This window comes from Zalophus californianus, chromosome 2 (assembly GCF_009762305.2).
Source record: "Zalophus californianus isolate mZalCal1 chromosome 2, mZalCal1.pri.v2, whole genome shotgun sequence".
Classification (NCBI taxonomy): Eukaryota; Metazoa; Chordata; class Mammalia; order Carnivora; family Otariidae; genus Zalophus; species Zalophus californianus.
In genome coordinates, this window is record NC_045596.1 from 33,706,312 (window position 1) to 33,726,468 (window position 20,157).

At 45.0% G+C, this 20,157-nt stretch overlaps 1 protein-coding gene across 22 annotated transcripts in view; it reads right to left on the reverse strand.

The window, feature by feature from the left end:
* The window catches only part of APBB2 (amyloid beta precursor protein binding family B member 2), a 356,077-nt gene that overhangs the window by 30,651 nt on the left and 305,269 nt on the right, over nt 1-20,157 (reverse strand). The window contains exon 1 of one of the 22 annotated variants that reach the window (XM_027599399.2): nt 5,825-5,966. The exons of 20 other annotated variants lie outside the window; for them this stretch is intronic. The gene's annotated coding sequence lies outside the window, so the exon portion shown is untranslated. Of the gene's footprint in view, nt 1-5,785; nt 5,967-20,157 lie in introns of those variants that run through there. One more of the 22 variants, XM_027599400.2, reaches the window with a different exon arrangement.

Sequence of the window (20,157 nt, forward strand, 5' to 3'; positions counted from 1 at the left end):
TTCTCCCGCTGCTGTTTACCACAGATGGCACTTTGAAAATGATTTGTGCTCACATTCCATTTTCATGTCATCTGAAACTATGTTAATAAAACATATTTCATGTGAATGGGCAGGAGGAGAGTTCTGAAAAGATTATCAATCTCCTGTGACTCTATTCGAAGTGAGGCAAATCTATACTTTGATCATCTCCAGCAGAAACAACAATGCTTCCAGAGCCCCTTACTAGATTCCTTCTTCAGAACATTTGTCTACATGAAAAACAGCTCCTCTGCCCCTGAAGAAATCAATATATAAATTTCCATTGTACATTGATTTCTGTCAAGACTTATCAACTCCCCAGATAATTTTCTTTATATTTGTACTCTAAAAGAAATAAAGGTTTGCTTACCATTTAGGGAAAAGACCCCGGACAACACATTTCTACATCTACCGAAGCAGAGGAAGTACAAAGAGCTGCACCATGAAGCACCACAGAGCATTCCGGAGGGACTGCGCTATCTTAGCAGGAGTTAACTTTATAATACAATTTGAAAGAACACCCATCCTTCCTGTTCAGTAAGGTTACTTTTTCTATGCAGCTAGTCTCTTTGTTCCAGCCTTTTTTTCATTTTCAACAAATACAAGAAATCTTTAAAAAACAGAAACCACAATCCCATTATGGTAGCATTGTTTTCACTGTCTGAATTTACCTTCCTTTTATTGTCTGTATGTGTTCATATTTGACAAATGGAATAAACATAGCACCTTGAAGAAGCTTAAGGGTGGGCTTGGGATGTTTGAATAATGGTTTGTCACAGAAGTACCCCAAATAGCCTGACCTCCTCCAGGAATCCAGTTTGGAGACTGGTTTTCAGAATGCTGCACTGCTGGCCCAGAGTGACTGAACCTTCTTCCTTTTGAAGGACAAGGTTCCTCTTTCAGCTGCTGCTGTGGGTTCCACTCGGGTCCTTTAAATCAGGGTGAAAAACCATGGCCCCGGGGCCACAGACCAACCGCCCCCGACTGCTTTTATAGCGTCACTGAACACGGCCACACCCATTCGTTTCCTACCGTCTATGGCTACTCTTGTGCTCGGAGAACAGAACTTGCAGAACAGTAGCTGCGACAAAGATGATATGGCCCACAGAGCCTCAAGTATTTAATATCAGGCCTTTTCCAGAAAAAGGGCCCAAACCCTGCTTAGATGATGCCCTGATTCAGGGGCGCAACATACAATGTAGACAAACACAGATTCCTCGCAGCTAAATAATTGGTGACACTCAGTACAAAATGAAAATGGGGGGCTCCATGTGAAGAAATGAAGAACTGCAAGATGGTAAGAGCAGAGCCTTAAACCGAACGCACACTAAGCCTGTATGGCAGCCTGAGCTGCTGGAATAATCCTTGTGACGGGTGACAGATGCCAAAGCCAGCTAGAAAGGATTCTATCCAGATGCGGGAATAAGAGTGCTGCCAATTTGTAGCTTCTTCAGAACCAAAAACACCTTTTGCTCGACTGAAATCTTACGTGTACGTCTGACATGAGAGTCGGAGTCAATATGGAGCTCTGCCTCAACCATTTTATTTCAAAAAGGTCGCATGTAGGCTATGAATGTTTTTCTTGGGGCGGGGGCTGGGGGTGGTGGTGGTAAGGGGCCGGAGATCACTCTAGACTTCTTGCAAACAGCATTTTCATGTAACCTGGCAAACAGATGCATGCTTTGACATGACAGAATCAGGCCAAACCAGCCCCGATTGTCAACTGTGCTCTCTGCAGCGGCTTTTCCTCGATCATAATTATTTCAACTGTCATAATTTATTCATCCCCAGACAAGCTTTCAGGCACCCAGGTCAGAAGAGCTGGCAGCCCCCATCACTTCTGTCCCTCCTCGAGCCTAAAATTCTAACTACGGAAGGAATATCTTCTGCAGCAGTATTTTTTTGGGCAAAACCAAAACAAAGTTGGTTTCAAAACCAAAGTTAACTGGCAAAGACACTGTAAACTTTCAAGTTCATACACCTGAAGGTGGGAGGGTGCAAAAAAAAAAATCCCATCAGAAACCAGAGACTTCATTTCTATACTTCACAGGTACAAGGAAAAGGCTTTTCTAGCTCACAGAATGCTCAGTGATTTGCCCACAAGGTTACCAAGGAATTTTACTCTGATTTGAGATACATACGGAACAACTCTTGTTTGCGACAATATATCAGTTGTTGGGACTGTGAAGAATGTCCCACGTGAAATAAATAACGTCAAATGCAATTATCAATGGTTTCTTATAAAACGGGAGCAAAGGTTGAGTAATTCTATATGGATTAAAACTTAAACCTGTCTTCTTTCTTACGTGGATCCTTTATTTTTATGACAGAACAAAGAAAATGCTCAAAGGTCTGCTACCAGTTGAGAAGGCTAGGCAGGGCAATGAAGGGTGAAAATGTCTTGGAAAGATGGCCATACGCACAGCACTCCACGGGACAGGTCTGCTCACCCACAATGGAGAATGAAACAAAATTAAGTTGAGGTCTTGCTACAACATTAATTGAACCTGAGTTGCTCCATTGCTTAATAACTTTGTCCTTAAATAGGCATTATTTCTTTTCATCTGTTCAAAGAGAAATAAACAATGAATCGAAACATCCAGGGGTGGTCCTAGAATACTCCCCCACCCCCATCTACTGTAGTCAGTCTTGCCCATTCAATCTCCACAACCCACTTCCCTTCATTCCCTCTGCCACAGCTTTGATCTTTCCTGGACTAGGACTTGCTAGCGGGTCCCCCGACTTCCACTTCTGCTCCTGACATCCCTTCCCCTCACAGCATTCACTGAGATCTTTTTTTTATGAAATAAACTAGATCATGGCATTCCCCTGGTTACCACCATTCAAAGGCTTCTCATGGCATTAAAAAGAAAACCCAAACCTTCAACCACAGCCAAAAAGCCCCACAGAATCTTGTCCCCACCTGCCTCTTCCACCCCAGTGCATACCCACTGGCCCCCTTGCTCCTGGCTCCAACCTTGCTTGCCTCCTCTCTCCGATCCTGGAACGTGCTGCGTGCTCCTCTGCTTCAGAGCTTCCTACTTGCTCCCCATGTGCCTGGCTTCTTCTCAGAACTCTGGTTCAGCTCAAATGTCACCTCCTTGGATGGACTGCCTCTTGGTGGCCCCATTCCCCACTGAACCACTCTGTTGCATTCTCTGCATCACTGACCATCTTCATGGCACTTATAATCTATATCATCATGCTCCCTAAATTGTTCTCCTGGCTTTTGTCCTGCCTCTTTGCACCTTGTCTGTCTCATTCCATCCTGTACCTCAGAAGATGCCTGACACACAGATGTTCCATATATGCTGAACAGCAAGATAATCTACAGATTATAATAAATATCAAGTACACGGGATGGTCATAGTTAAACCCTCCAAAGAGAAAGCAAAGTATTTTCGTCTATATAAATTCATCTGCCCATTCAACAATTCAATTATTTATGGAGAACATCCTATGCCAAGTACTATATTAGGACTAGAAGAACCCAAAGGTCTAAGAATTTCTCAAAAATGTCATAGTCTGTGTTTAAAATAAGCACTTAGAAAAGAATAAGTTACACTACTATTTAGTATGTTTTCATGTAACCCTAGGGATTTGTGGAAGAGTCTGGAAACCCAGATGAGTAAGAAGTTACATATCATCAATACAATCTAAAAAATAAAGAAAGAAAGAAAGAAAGAAAGAAAGAAAGAAAGAAAGAAAGAAAGAAAGAAAGAAAGAAAGAAAAGCAAACACACAAACCCACCACCCCATGAAAAGTAGAGAGAGAGTAAATCGGGGTTTTTCAACTGTGCTCCAGGACTTTAAATCTAGGAGTCACCTCTTCACACTTGGGGAGACTGTGGACAGATGGAAAGCTTTGCTCAGTCAGTGGTAGAGAATGGAATTCATTTCCCTGGGGGGTTGTTCAAGATGAAAGCTGTTGAGGTGAGACCAGGAGGCTGGGTGACTGATAGTTTCTGAAACAGACTGGAATGACCACATCCAAATAAACAAAGCCCCTGTTCAAACCCTTTTAGAACTCAACTCTGGCCCTCCTTGCAGTTCCAGACTCCTCTGAGAGGTATCCAGGATCAAGGGATGCAGGTGCAAAAAGACTGACCCAACGGTCTGATTACTACCTCCACCGCTGGACAGGAGGTGACCTTGGCCCCACCTGTGTGCACCTGCAGCCTTGAGCTCAGCGGACCTCCAAGGCAAGCAGCCAGCAGCAACATCCTTTTGCCTCACCTCAGTGTTATCCGTACTATTTCTCAGGTGTGCTCCAGGTCAAAGGATCTGAAATGGATCCTCTGACAGCATTATGCGAGCTCTAAGAAAGCAAGTGGGTACTTGTTGCATTTCCCATTTTAATCACTAGTGCCAAGGCCCAGCGTGTAGCAGGTGTTCAATAAATACTTATTAAATAAATCATCCCCATTGCTCAAAAGCTAGGACTTGCTACAATGAGAGAGGAACTCATTAATTCACCAAGTATCAGAAAGGTGGGGTTCCTGACCCACCCAGCACAGAGCCCATGCCTTCACTATGCGCCTCACTCCCTGCTGAGCCAAGAACCACCGCACCTTCTTCTATGATAATAGCTGATGCTTTGTGGAAAGCCTTTCTCCCATTCAGCTCTTCACTCACATTTCATTCTGGACAACACAGCCACCAATAACTTTTACAAAATGATGGACAAAATAGGGATTTAAGGCTATTTTCCTCACAATACATTTTTCTAAGTCCCTGGGAAAGGCTTCAGGGCACCAAATAATTCCTTTCACAAAGCAGCACCAACCGACAGGCAGTGGCAAAGATCTGAACTTTAGGGAGAAAACTTGCAAACTGCTTTTGTTGTCAGAGTAAGGCTGGAGGAGAAACTGCCCAACGGTCTAAGGAAAAGAAAACGACAATACGAGGAAAGCACGCACAACCCACCATTCGGGATTCAAGTCAAAGCCAGGCTGCGGCTGCAGTTATAAAACGAAAGAAAAAGACTAATGGGATAGCCTGCTCCTCCACCTTCTCCTACCCAAGGCAGTAATGAAGATTCACGGCCACACGTTAATTAGGGAATCAATAGACGTGCCTGGTTACAATAGTGGTACAGGGAAACAGATAATGGAGAGAGAAGGTACAGACTCTCCGAGAAGCCAATCGAATGTTGTATGCAATATTTCCTTCCTGTTTTTCTTTTTTAAAAAACTCCTTTTTGATTGCCAAGAGCAAGGAGGTGACAGGTTGGCTGATTTTCTACATTTTGGGACTCTGAAACATTTTCTCACATGGAAGTCACACAGATATTCTAAATCATATGGCTACAGTTATTTGTAAACGCAACGTCTTTCTACAGCAAAGAACATTGCTTTTAATCCAAAAATCGATTACCGAGATCCTGCAATTGTTTTTCACTCCTACGAGACAAGAAGACATAACTGTGGATCCACCAGAGGGCATGTGAGATGAAAGCACTCATTTACTCAATCACAACACTGGCCGCAAGAGAAATGCCCGGTGCAGAACATCCGAACAGCTCACCGCGGAGCAGCTTCCTGCTGCGCCGGTCAACTGGGATCCCCACCCCTCCAATCCCTCCAATGCTTCACCCTTCTCCCCTCCTCAGCCCTTCCGGCCGCCCACGACCCCGCACTTCGCTAAACGCCGACTCGGGGGGAAGGGAGGGCGCAGCCTTTGTCCCGCGGGTCTCCCGGGCCCGCCTCGCTGTCCCCGCGAGCCAGCTCGGGCTCGGACCCCGCTCGTCAGTCACCTCCGCACGCACCTGCAGACAAAGGCCCGCCGCTCCTCCCACGTCTCTCACCTTGGCCTCCCGGGAGGCCCCGGCGCTGGGACGAGGACAGCGGTGACCACGCCAGCCAGCCCGCCGCGGCCGCTCGCTTGCACCAGCAGCCACGCTTTCCTCCGTCTCAAGTTGAAGCGAGCGGCGTCCGCGCCTCCCGCCGTCCGCGCGGGCCCCGCCGGCGCTCTCCGCCCCCCGCCCCCCGCCGCCACCCCAGCCGCCGCCGCCGCCGCCCATTGGCTGCTGGGGAGGAGCCGCCCCGCCCGCCCCGCCCCCCCGCCAGGTGTGCACCTCAGGTGCCCCCGCCAGGTGTGCCCCTCAGGGGCCCCTGTCCGCTGCTCGCAGCCGCCAGAGGCCGGCCCAAGTCGAGCAAAGAGCTGGGTGGACTCCCCTCCTCCCCGACAAACCCTAAATTCTAGGCCGAACATCTCCCATTTGGGACTCTCAGGACTTGGAAAGTTCATTCTAATCCCGCAGAACCGCTTTAGAAAGTTGACGCCCTGGGCTTGGGTTTCTGGTTCCGAACAGACCCAGCTTGATCGTGCTGGGGGTGCGGCGGTGCAGCAGGTGGCCGGGGTGGGAGCCAGAAAGCCTCGGCAATGTCAAGACAAAGCCGGGGCAAACTGTAGTTTGATAAATCAGGCAGCAAGTTTTGAACGGAGCTGAAAGGTATTTTTCGCAGCTTCCCTGCCGATTGACACGAAACACTTAACAGCCCACAGCAAGTGGTGCACCCCTACACACCTTTTCCAATTTTCCAATCCCCGCCTCTCTTAAGGCACCTTTGTTTAATGCTGACGTGGAGCCAAGATGACACTGGCATCCCAACACTGTCATCTCTAGTTCAGAAAACCCCATACACAGGAGCAGGAAAGTGTCCAGTTGGCTAAGGGACAGCATTTTCAATGAGTGCTGGCTAGTCACTGACTAAAATAGAATCTGAAAGGAAAATCCAAGGTCTCCTACTGTCTTTATTCTGTGTGCACTGAAAGTACTTCCTCTACTAATTGTTTCTGAGCAAGATGTTTGATTGGACAATTTAACAAGTGAAACAGGCAGGGGACATCCTCCTGTTTTCTGCTATCCTCAAAGTACCATGTACGGAATTTATGAAACACAAACAGAAAATCAAGGGGGTGTATGCAACTAGGAGGTCTTGTCTGAGTTGTTGGTTTTTTTTTTTTTTTAAGATTGTATTTATTTATTTGAGAGAGGGAGACAGTGTGAGAGAGAGGAGAGAGAGAGTGCAAGCATGAGCAGGGGGGAAGAACAGAAGCAGAGGGAGAAGCAGACTTCCCACTGAGCGGGGAGCCTGATGTGGGGCTTGATCCCAGGACCCTGGGATCATGACCTGAGCTGAAGGCAGACGCTTAACCGACTGAGCCACCCAGGCACCCCCTTGTCTGAGTTTAGTAAAACATACCACAGGTGTACTGGAAACTCTTTTTAATGTTCATGTTTTAAAAGCAGATTAAACATCTACTCGTTTGTTCAGTATTTATTCAGCTCTCCCTAAAGGTCGGGCTCTGTGCTGACAGCTCTGTATTAGGCTTTTCTGGCGATCAGCTGTTTTTCAAGGGGGACATGTTTTAACTTAGGCTGTAACTGAATCTATGACCACTAATACCTCAGCTATTAATTAACTGCTCTGGCAATCAGCACTGTTCCGAACGCAGCCTAAACTGGAAGTGGGGGTGAGTTGGGGGCTTGCGGTTCAGCAGTCAGAAGAGGCATCACCGAATCTGGAGACGTGAACTGATTTCACAGAATCCCCACCTGTCACCCCTTTAGCGGCTGCCCTTCCTTCTTTCCGCATAATTCTAGTGAGTTTGGTTACTTGCCTACAGCAGGATGGAAGGGACAAATCAGACAGAGTTGCCAGACGTCCAGAGGTGACAATACTGTGTGACAGTTCAGCCTCTGCTGGCAGGGACATCATGCCAGCTCTACCTGCCACTGTTCTCTCCAACTCCACTGCCTCCAGCCTCGATCCCGCCACTGTCTTCTCTCATCTAGATGCCTGAGGCAGTCTTCCAACCGTCTCCCTGGCTCCACTCTCATCCCCGACTGGCTATTCTCACCGCGGCCACCCGTGCGTCACAAGTCACCAACCTGAGCATCCATGTTCAGCCTCTAAAACCCTACAGTGGCTTCCCGTTAACTGGAGATACAGTCCATCATCATTTCCAGGGTCTCTGAGGCCATCTGGGATCTGGTCCTTATTCCAAATCACGTTCCCTCTCCTTCTCTCTTGCACCAGCCTCATCTTCCAGTTTCTGGAACATGCCCAGCTACTTCCCACCTCAGCCTTGGGACCATGTTTCCTCCTGAAATGCTCTTCACTGCACTGCTCACCCGGATAATCCCATTCATCCTTCAGGTCTCAGTCCACTCCCCTGAGAAAAATCTTCCTACCTGGCAGTTCTACACCCCTAACCCTTCCATGCCCCGGTATCCTGGGTTTTTTTCTTTATAGTCTTCTTCTCCTTCATTTTATGTTGAGTTTTATACACTTGGCTTTGTTCCTGTAAAGAATTCAACCTTGGCCAAACAGAGGTCTGGCCTTTCCCCCATGGCTTCTGGCAGTGATCTCGAAGACCATGGAATGTCATACCTACCTACTAGTGTTTTTGTCTGCCTGCAGGTCTTGGGTCACACTAGATAGTCTAACGATGTGATTTAGGGTAGGGGCTTTGGGTTATTTGGCATCAATTCCACCTCTGGAGGGGCTAGAGACTGAGGTCAACCACATGGGTCATCAACCATGCCTATGTGATGGAGCCCCAATAAAAATACTGGACTCCAAGGCTCAGATGAACCTCCCTGGTTGGCAGTACTCTGTGCATATCGTCACACACCAATCCTGGAAAAGTTATGCTGTCCATGACTCTACAGGGAGAGGACAACTGAAGCTCCATGTTTGGAAATTTCCTGGACTCTGCCCTAGGTACCTCTTCTCTTGGCTGATTTTCATCTGTATCTTTTAACTGTGATAAACCCTAACTGCGAGTGTAACAGCTTGTAGTAGGTTCTGGCTTTCCAGTGAATTAGTGAACCAAAGACTGCTCTTGTGGACTTTCCCCATTGTATTTTCAGCATCACCCACATTTCCTGACACACAGATAGTGCTTGATACATCGAATAAAGATCAAATGTAATAAATTAATATTTTTTCTATAGGTACTTTAAAAATGAGCATGTAATGAACATGCAATGCCTTTTCAACTTAAAGAATACATTTTCACTTTGCCAACTCCTACTTCTGAGTCAAGGCCCAGATTTAAAGTCACCTCTTCCATGAAGCCTTTTCCTACTCGCCAGGGCTCGCCATTCTTTCTTGCCATTGTGTTCTCTGGCCTTTCGCTCTGCTTTCCCAGCAGTCAGTGGCATTGAAACATTTTTGTGAACAACCTATGTTAGATAAACTCTGAATCCCTAGTGTAGGGTGTGGTGCTTACACAGAGCAAGTACACAAAATGCATTTGTAGAATGAAGGCAATTAAAAAAAAAAAAGGTTTGGTTTATAGAAAGATAGGTTCAGGGGCACCTAGGTAGCTCAGTCAGTTAAGTATCTGCCTCCGGCTCAGGTCATGATCTCCAGGTCTTGGGATGGAGCCCTGCATCCTTGAGTCCCTGTGTCAGGCTCCCTGTTCGGCTGGAGAGTCTGCTTCCCTCTCCCTCAGCCCCTCCCCCCTGCTCATGTTCTCTCTTTCTCTCAAAATTAAATAAATAAAACCTTAAAAAAAAATAGGAAGATAGGTTCAGCCATCTATGAAATTCTGGTACATATTACAGTTGATTCCCTGAAAAATAAGGTAGCTGTTACCGTAGTAACTATTTTAATGGTGTACAATTCGATCATTTTCTTTTCAAAAATAAAAATGTTCCTCGAAATTATTATCCACTTTAAAAATCTGACATGCTTTAAATAAAAGTGTGGAAGCAGATTGCCAAACTTTTAAAAGTCATCTGACTCCCTAATTAGAATGAAATATTACAGTTTATTTACATAATACATTAAGAAAATAAAAAACCCAACCACTAATCTTTCTCTCCTCCATACAAACCTAATTGAAAATTCAACCAGCACACTAATAACCTATGATGTCCCCAAGTAGCATAGAAAAATCAATTTTATTTCCTTCAGACCTGCATTTAAACTAGATAACTGCTATAATGTGCAATAGCCATAACCCAATTTCAATTTGTTTGATTAGATGAGTATAAACATTAAACAAGAAAGTCACAGGATTGTCATAACAATGTTCACGCTGTTAACTCATTATAGAACAAAGCATTTTCATTTGCTCCTAGAAAACATGCCACTAGAAAATATATAAATATGAATTCAAACAATCCTTGAATCCCATCCACAAAGATCTTTGCATTGTCTCACGCAGAGATAAAAGCAGCTTTGAACTTAGAGGGCCCTGGAAACTCTGCCTGAATTTTGGATGAGGAAAACTCCAAATGATTCCTTGAATACAGGAAGTTGTATTTAAACATTCCTTTGTATCACACTGTATAATCACTAAGGATATCCAGGCAATCACTAAGGATATCCAGGCAACACCCAGATCAATGGTTCTCAAATTATAATGTGAATAATTATGAAAATGAAGATGTCAGGGCTCAGTCCAAGAGTATGATTCAGTAGGTCTGGGGCGACTCCCCCGCTCTTTTCATATATGCACCTGAAGGATTCGGAGGCGGTGGCCAGTGGACTATACATTGAGAAATGTTTCCAGAGAAGGGACTTGACCTGTATTGATGAAGGCAGTCAAATGACACAGATAAAGACAATGGACAATGCAATGTTGTGCCTTCTTCTGTGTCCCTGACTAGACTGAGCTCCTGGAAACTCAACCATGCCTTATTTGGTTTTGGTATCTTTGGTGCCCAGCTCAGCAGGAAGCACTTACTAAATTAATTTCATTGTAGTAAAACAGCACGCCCCTACACTCACACTTACCTGGACATCAGGAGAATTCAGCAAGGATGCACTTCTGGGGGTCACACGTGATCCCAGAAAGGTTATCGATACAGTGGGTGGGATGTTTGGGCAGGCCCTTGACCTAGATCAGGGCCTTTCAAACTTCAGGGTACAAACACATCCTCTGGGGATTTGTTCAAATGCCAACTCTGATTCAGTAGGTTTGGGGTGGGACCTGCATTTCTAAAAAGCTCCCAGTTGATGCGGATGCTCTAGCCCAAGACTCCACTTTGAGCGGTAAGAACCCGGATGTAAATTAGCCCAACAATGGCCAGAAGGGCAAACTCAGACCTACAGTGAACTTGAACAACAAAAGCCAGGGAATTGTGCACCGAGAGTAATATTTCCCGACTTATTTTAAAGGACTGTGTACCACGGATGGTTGCTCTTAGAGCAAGACCTAACATAACTTTTTAAAAGAAAACCTCCACCGCTCCACAAAACATCAGATATAGAAGAAGCTTTGCTTGCACTCACATAAGGATGGGACCTTTATTCTAAAAACCCTCCAGGTTTGGTGCGCCTGGGTGGCTCAGTTGGTTAAACGTCTGCCTTCGGCTCAGGTCATGATCCCAGGGTCCTGGGACAGAGCCCCACATCGGGCTCCCTGCTCAGCAGGGAGTCTGCTTCTCCCTCTCCCTCTGCCGCTCCTCCAGCTTGTGCTCTAATAAATAAATAAAATCTTTAAAAAAATAAAAAATAAAAACCCTCCAGGTCTGACTGTAGTATGCGCTAATAAAAATTTTGAAAAGAAAAAAATTCTCCCGTCCGACAGCCCGAGGACTTCACGTTCTGCCCCATAAAATGCAAAGGCTATTTATAACAGATGCGTACAACAAAAGTTTTTTGTAAGGGAAAGACATTTCCAAGCGCTGGTCAGGGAGCAGAGCTCATTTCCTGCATGCAATATTCAGCAGACACAACCTCCCACTAGACCAAAGACAGTGGGCATTCCCCTGGCATTCACTGTACTATGAAGAGATTGGACTTATCCCTCTTCCCCCCACCTCACCCGCTAGTTTTCCTGTTCCCAACTGCTAGGTGGTGGGAGGTGAGCATACATCATTACCCTCTATGATTCAGAATCCCAGTTCAGCACTCAGTTCTTAAAACACGTCTGCTCAACCATCTCCCTATGCAACCCCCCGGCAGGCAGAACTGTAGGAAGGTGCAGGGACTCTGAAAATGTGAGAACGAAAGAGAGCCAGGCTGTCTCCATGTCCACGCGGGAATGAAAACGGAGGGCCACGCGGCATGCCTGCTGTCCATGATTTCCAAGATTAAAATTAGCAAAAAATCAGGTTTCTGTTTCTGCATTAAAAACTCAAGCTTAAACTGACATTAAATCCATGGTTGGGAGAGTAGGGGCAGGGGTCAGAGGGTAGGGACTGGCAGAGTGAAGCGAAAAGGAGTTCCTGAAATGAACTGTACTTTCCCTGGTGTCTGTCCCTGTCGTTTTTGCCTTTTTTGCAAATGTCATATATGGAATCACACCATATATAGCTTTAGGATCTTGCTTCTTTCACTTAGCACAATCGTTGAGTGTATCAGGGGCTCAATCCTTTTTTTGCTGAGAATTTCACTGCAGGGATGTACCACAGTGTGTTTATCTATCTACTAGTGATGGATATGTGTGTTATTGCCAGTTTGGGGCAATTATGAATAAAGCCACTAATAAGAAAAACAATCTCATTTTTTAAACGGGCAAAAATTTCAACAGATCCGTCACCGAAGGAGATATATGGCTTTCATAAGCACAGGAAAGATGCTCAATATCATTATTCGTTAGGGAGATGCAGTTTCAAAGTACAATGAGTTATCATGTCACACATTTTAGAATGCTAAAATAACAGCAACAAAACCCCACAGAAACTTGGCCGCACCAAGTGCTGCGGAGGATGCTGGGAACGTAAAATGGTAGTTACTTCAAAGAGTGGTTGGGCAGTTTCTCATAAAGCTAAATGTACCATTCCCATACAACTCAGCAATCCCACTCTCCTAGGTATTTAACCCCAAAGAAGTGGAAACTTACGTTCACACAAAAACCTACATGTGAATGCTTATTAGAAATTTTATTCAGGGCTCATGATTAGCTTCCCTTTTTAAAAAAATCTTATTTATCTATTTGAGAGAGAGAGAGAGGAGCACAAGCATGGGGAGTGGCAGAGGGAGAAGCAGGCTTCCCGCGGAGCAGGGAGCCCGATGCGGGGCTCCATCCCAGGACCCCGGGATCATGACCTGAGCCGAAGGCAGACGCTTAACGACTGAGCCACCCAGGCGCCCCCGGGTTTCACCTCTTATAAATAAATTCGCTCATTCTCTCTGAGCCTGTTTTGTCTATGAAAAGGAAATGGTAATAATCTGTCAACTCAATACAGCTCATAGGATAATGAAATGATGGATATGAACAGACATTTTTTCCTATCTGAAGATACAGAACTGTTCCTACATAGAGATATCAAGCACTGCACAAATGTTATTAATTAGTAGGTATGCCAGTCTACACAAACAGGACACGGATAGTTCCTATTAATTGCATGACCAAAGGGCCATTCTGCTAGATCAAGGATCCCCAACATTTTTCCGTAAAAGTCCAGACTGTAAATATTTTAGGTTTTGCACCTCCTTCTGTCTGTGTCTTAACTACTCAACTCTGCCACCGTTAGGCAAAAGCAGCCCTAGACAAGATCTAGATGAATGGCTGTGGTCATGTTCCAGTAAGGTTTTATTTATGAAAACAAGCAGAGCTATGCTAATGTATCAAAATTCCTCTGAAATGCCATTGTCCTTCACCACTAGGAACTCCTGCTGAGCAGGAAGATAAAACAGATACTAGCTGTTATGAATGACGTTTTTATTTAAACTCCCTCTCCCACTCCCCCTGCTTGTGTTCCCTCTCTCGGCTGTCTCTCTCTCTGTCAAAAAATAAATAAAATCTTTAAAAAAAAAAAAAAAAGAGGTGAAACCAGAACTTGAGCCCATCTCATCCTCCAAATCTTCTGCTCTTGTCACAAATAAAATAAAACAAATAAATAGTAAATAAATAAAGCAGAGAGCACATACAGCAAGCTGATCATTTAGTGAGCCAGCTAAGATCAACCTGGATTTTCATCTGGCTAAATGCCCTGCTGAGCTCATTCAATTAAATTCAGTGCCACACAAAGTTCACATGTGAGGCTCATGTCCTCTGAGATGGTGTCCTCTTTTATCCTCATTTCTGGCACTTATAGATTGCTTGTCCTGCAAAAAATGTCTATTTCTTACAAACTATAGTCTTTTCATATATATGAGTTAATTATACTAATTAATTACCAGAGAGCTGATTAAGGCTTCATAGAAGCTAAAGCTCAGATAATTTCTGGGGCTCCCTTTCAGAAAAAAAAAAAATACAAAAATACTTTCCTTTTGCAAATTTTACAAAAACCATGTGAACTCATTGCTAAGTCCCCTCCCAGGGCCTTGAGAGGGGCCCTAAGTTTTAAGCTTCATTATCCTAATAGTAAACCCTCCTCTGTGCATTATCTTTCCCCCTTGATGAAAGGGAACTCATATATTCCAGAGAGAGCTCCGAGTAAGAAGAGTTACCTTCTGATTGAACAGACTGATTATTTAAACCTGCCATCCCCATTGCTTCCTCTTAAAGCTGCAACACTGAAATCATTCAAGCCTAATCTCAGCCTAGAGCGGTGGTTTTCAAAGTGTGGGCTACAGATAAAATCAGCCTCACTTGGGAACTTGTTAGAAATGCAAGGTCTCGGGGCGCCTGGGTGGCTCAGATGGTTAAGCGTCTGCCTTCGGCTCAGGTCATGATCCCAGGGTCCTGGGATCAAGTCCCGCATCGGGCTCCCTGCTCAGTGGGGAGCCTGCTTCTCCCTCTGCCTCTCTCTCTCTCTCTCATGAATAAATAAATAAAATCTTTAAAAAAAAAAAAAAGAAATGCAAGGTCTCAGGCCCTACCCCAGACATTCTGAATCAGAAACTTTGAGGACAGGTGCTTTCTCAAGATCTAAAGCTGATTGTGACATGGCTCAAGTTTGAGCATCACTGGTCCTCTAGATCGTGGATTCCACTCTCTACACTCATGCAGAAAAAAATTTTGAGGAAAAGAGGGGAAACTACATCATTTAAGCAATTTCTTTAATTTCTCTTTAGGAACACAAGGATCCAATGGCCAATTCTAACAGTAAGCAATCCCATTTTTAGAATTTTTAGGAAAATACAACATGTGAGCTGTGTCAGGATTCACCAGAAGGAGACAAGCAAATGCTCACAGCTCCAAGTCTACATTAATGATTCCTGAGTGCACTGATGACAAATTAAATGAATTCATGACTTATTAATTGAGTGGAAAATGTATATTTAAACACTCTTGATATAGTCAGACTGAATCAGTAATTCCAAACTCTGAATCATTTTAGAAGTTGAAGGAACTTCTCACAAAGAACCTAAATTATTACTTCAAGTAAAATTCCTTATTTTCAAAGGTTGGGGGCTGGACCAAATCGATCCTTTTAACCTTCAAAGGGCCATTTTATTATTTTTAGACACCAAGGACCTCTCATTTTAAAATGCATTTCTCACAGAAATATTAAACTACTTTGATTTGTACCCACACTGCTTTTCCTGTCAATCAAAGGCATACTTAGCCACTAATCACAACTTCTGATCAGCATTAGCTAACCAGTGTTGCCCCTCTAACTTGATATATTTTAATTCCCACCAGAAGCAAAGACCCTTAACGTTTTTGTTGGCCTGTGCAGCTCTGTATTATACAAATGCATAATTTTCCCTTTGGCCTCTCGTCATCTCTAAAAGGCACATAAAGCCTGTCTCTAAAGCTGTTGTACAGACCAAAATAAAACAAACAAAACCAGATATAATGTATTTATAGTACCTTATTTGGCACCCAAATATGGACATTGCTATTCCCATGATGATTAAGCTGTTTGAAATCCTGAAATGAGCTCTACAGTGGACACTTGTTAGCTTAAGCCTCCTGGCCCCCCTTTCTGGGAAATACCCCATCACGCAAACCCAGGCGAATTGCAGGTTCCTGGTTGACATCTTGCATGAAGTGAACCTGGCTGGTTAATTTAGACTCGGGTGGGCGCCTGGTCTGTGCAGGGTGAGAGTCTTTTCCCTCAGGAATTTGGAATTGAGAGTCTACGCTCTTAGACTGGCTAGAAAAGAAATGGTAATTTTTTTTTTTTTTTTTTTTTTTTTTTTTTTTACCACATGGAGCAAAGAATGAAGCCAAGAAGAGAGTGAAAAACAGAAGTGCATCCTGACATTACCTCAGACTCTGGGTTCCCAAGGACAACCAAATCGTCCTTTGCTGAAAATCACTTGAAATGTTTCTGTTCTGGTTAATTCACTTTGCCTCCTGAGTCTCAGTTTCCTGCACAGTTTCCTCTTAAGTATACGACAGCAACCCCAAGAGCCCCAACAATAATAACAATAATAACAAAGGCGTACCTAGTCTTTACCAGTCAGGGCACAGCCAGGAAAACAAAAACTGCTCTAAGTAGTTGAAACAGGGGAATTTAATAGAATTGGTGATATGAGTAATGAAAGAGTTGAAAAGCAAAGGGGAGACAGGCACTCAGAGATGAGCAACAGGAAGCAACCTACGGCACCCAAGCCGATGGGCCCAGGGATCAAGGCTACCCGCAGGAGCCACTACCATGGTGGGCCGGTGCAGAGGTGGCTGGAGCCACGAGGAGACCAACCTGGGCTGGCTCTTCCTTCCTTCAGCGCCCCCCCAGTGGCCAAACCCAGGCACAACCTGCATCGGGACTAGTTCACGCAGTCTATGCCGGACACTGTCCTCAACTCTTAGCAGCAGGAACCCATTTACTCCCAGGAGGCAGGCAATGCTATCTGATGAGGAAACTGAGCTACAGAGAGGGGGATGTGACTTGCCCGAGAACAGGACATAGTTAGTGGCAGGGCTGAGATTCAAATCTTGAAAGTCCCTTTGCTTTCTTCCAGAGGTGTGGCAAACAAAAACAAAACGCCACATTGTTGCCTTGTCGCTGTGTGTCTGTTAACAGTGCCAGTGCTTTAAACACTTAATATTCCAACACTGCATTGATGCTGTTTGTCCACAAACACATGGTGTTCTTGGTGGTTCTGAACACTGCAGACCGCTTGGTGCCGGGAGCTGCTAAAACTCAGCCCTCCTCCTGATGCACGATATCCGTCCTAAAAACAAGCTCTCCCTTTGCAACCGGGGCCAGTTTTCCAGGCAAACAATTCTTTTTTCCTTTAATACGTATTTACCAATAAACTACTGCATTTCAGATATGATGGTAGGTATTGAGAGGATTCAATATTTGACTCTTTCTCCTCCCCGCCCCAAGTTTTTACTTTTCCTGTATAAAAGTTGCTGGTTTTTTTTTCTTTTTTTCTTTTTCTTTTATTTTTGAGAGAGAGAAGTGTGGGGAGAGAGAGACAGAGCAAGATGGGGTGAGGGACAGAAAGAGAATCTTAAGCAGATTCCATGCTCAGTGCAGAGCCCGACACAGGACCCGGGGCTTGATCTCATGACCCTGAGATCATGACCTAAGCTGAAATCAACAGTCCGTCTGCTTAACCTACTGAGCCACCCAGGTGACCCTCTAATTTTTTCTTGAGTACAGTTGACACACAATGTTACACACACATTAGTTTCAGGTATACAACACAGTGATTCAACAAGTTAATACACCGTGCTTTGCTCACCACAAGTGTGGCTGCCATCTGTCCTCCACAGCACCATTGGCTATACTCCTCGTGCCCCATGACTTACTCATTCCACAAGTGAAAGCCTGCATCTCCTACTCCCCTTCAGCCCTCCCCACTTCCTCTGGAAACGATCAGTTTGTTCTCTGTATTTATAGGTTCTGATCCTGCTTAAAAGTTATTGTTATATGAGGGAGGGGCGCCAGGGTGGCTCAGTCGTTAAGCGTCTGCTTTCGGCTCAGGTCATGACCCCGGGGTCCTGGGATGGAGCCCCGCATCGGGCTCCCTGCTCAGTGGGGAGCCTGCTTCTCCCTCTGCCGCTCCCCCTGCACATGTGCTCTCTCCCTCTCTCTCTCTCTCTCTCTCAAATAAATAAATAATACCTTTTAAAAAAGTTATTGTTATATGAGGACTCGGGACAATCTGACTGGGTAAGGCCTAGATGAAATACATTCCAGTAATTAATTACTGATCCAACAGTTACGCTGCGTCATGCCTACGCTCTCCTGCTCCGTGTCCACGGCAGGTGTGACCAACAGATGGCGGCCTCCTCAGCCAGCCGGTTTTGGTCTCCTGGCTCTTCTCACTCCAGCAGTTCAAGTCCCTAATGTTATTAGGTCAAAGATGGCAAGTAAGCCCTACTTACTATCCTGCCATTAGGATAAACATTTCCTAAAAATAAGGCAAATGTCTGAAGGGACTGCTTTCTAAACAAAACAAGTCAGAATTTTAGATTCTGAAGGCAAACGAGGAACGCATATGGAACCACAAAGACTTCTGAGGGAAAAAAAAATGGCCTTGACAGTTTTTGGTTTATACCATGGTATTAGCTTCCTTGTCAATTATATAGGCTTTATGCAGTAAAGGTTTATTGTCTGTGGTATTTATTACTAAAATACTTAGCGAATACTAAAATTTACTGGAATTTATGTGCATTGGCCTATCAGGTTCTACATACTACTTTAGAAATGGAAACACAGGAGGTCACTCCGCGATGCACATGCATCTCTCAAGATGAACAAAGCACAAATGAATATGCACTACACTACACTATCTTCAAGTTTAAATGGCAGAGAGAAAAAACATTCTAAGTGTCTTAAAAACGTAGACACCAAATCATGTTATACATCATTATGGAGGAAGACACAGCTGTCTGGCAATAAACTGCTCACCCATGAAATGAAATAACCCTTCTAGGAAAGGATGATTAATTATTTAATAAACATTGTGTGTTTTTGACTTCACTGTGAAAAATAAATGGGAGGAAGGGCTCTAGGAATCTCAATGGGCAGAACCGTCTGCCTCCAGCCCACCAAACCCCACACTGCAGGTGCAGATGAGGTAGAGCTAGAGGGAGGGACTCCATGGAGCGGGGGAGGGGGGTCCTCTGCCCAGTGCCCATGGCAGGCCCTCTCATGTATTATCTTACACCACGCTGCATGGAGGTTCTAAAGCCCCCACCTCTACAGAGGAGGACACCTGGGCTCAGAGTGAGTAACCTGCCCAGAGTCACACAGGCGAGAAGCGGCAGATCCAGGAACCTGCTGGGGTGTGTTGAACTCCAAAGGCCCTTCCAAGATATCACATAGATATGATATCATATAACCTGGTCTACCCAGAGGAGGGAAGAGCTGGAGGAGGAGGGTGGAGGAGCACAGCAGGGGGGAAAGGAGCTGGGGCCACAGAGGGGGTTCCCACCATCCTGACTGTGGTAGGTTGAAAAAAGGTCCCCAAAGTATCAGGTCCTCATCCCTGGAACTTGTAAATATTACCTTATAAATAGGAAAAAAGATCTTTGCAGAGATGATGAAGTTGAAGATTCTGTGATGGGGGCATCATCCTGGATTATCTGGGTGGGCTCTAAATCCAGCCACAGGTGTCCCCGTGAGGGAGAGGCAGCGAGATCACACGCACAGAAGAGAAGGCTATGTGAAGACGATGCAGGGACTGGAGTGATGGCCACAGGCAAAGAATGTCACAGAGACCAAAAGCTGGGAGAGGCAAGGGACCGATTCTTCCCAGGGTCTCCGGAGGGGGCGGGGCCTTGCCAACACCTGCGTTTTGCCCACTGAGACGAAATGTTGAACATCTGGCCTCCAGACGGCGAGAGAATTCATTTCTGTCGTAAGCAAGTTTGTGGCAAATACATAATGACAGCCATAGGGAACGAACACGCTGAGTTGTTGCTGTGTGCTTCTCAGCCCGGCTAGGATCCGAATCCCGGGAGATACACCCCTCCTTTTTCTCTGAAGCTTCCTTCTCCCTTCCCCTGGGTGATCCTCCGCACAAGAAAAAACTGGGGTATTCACACTGACAGCTAAAAGGAGGAGCAAAAAGCACTGGCCCAGGATTTAGGGTTCATGGTTTCAGACTTCTTTAGGGGTGTAACACTGAGGAGGCCATGTGAAAGTTCTAGGTCTCCCTTTCCTCATCTGTAAAAAGCATCGTGATATGTCCTTTAGTCTCTGGAAAGATTGAAGGAGAGAGTGTGCACTGACCCTTAGTAAACTATAAAGCATTACATTAAAACACGGGAAGAGTTCTGATTATTCCCCCTTCCTTCTCTCCTTCGTACAATCAGAAGCATTCTTAGGCACCTAGTATGAGGATAGCAATGTGTTGAGTCACCTACAGAGAA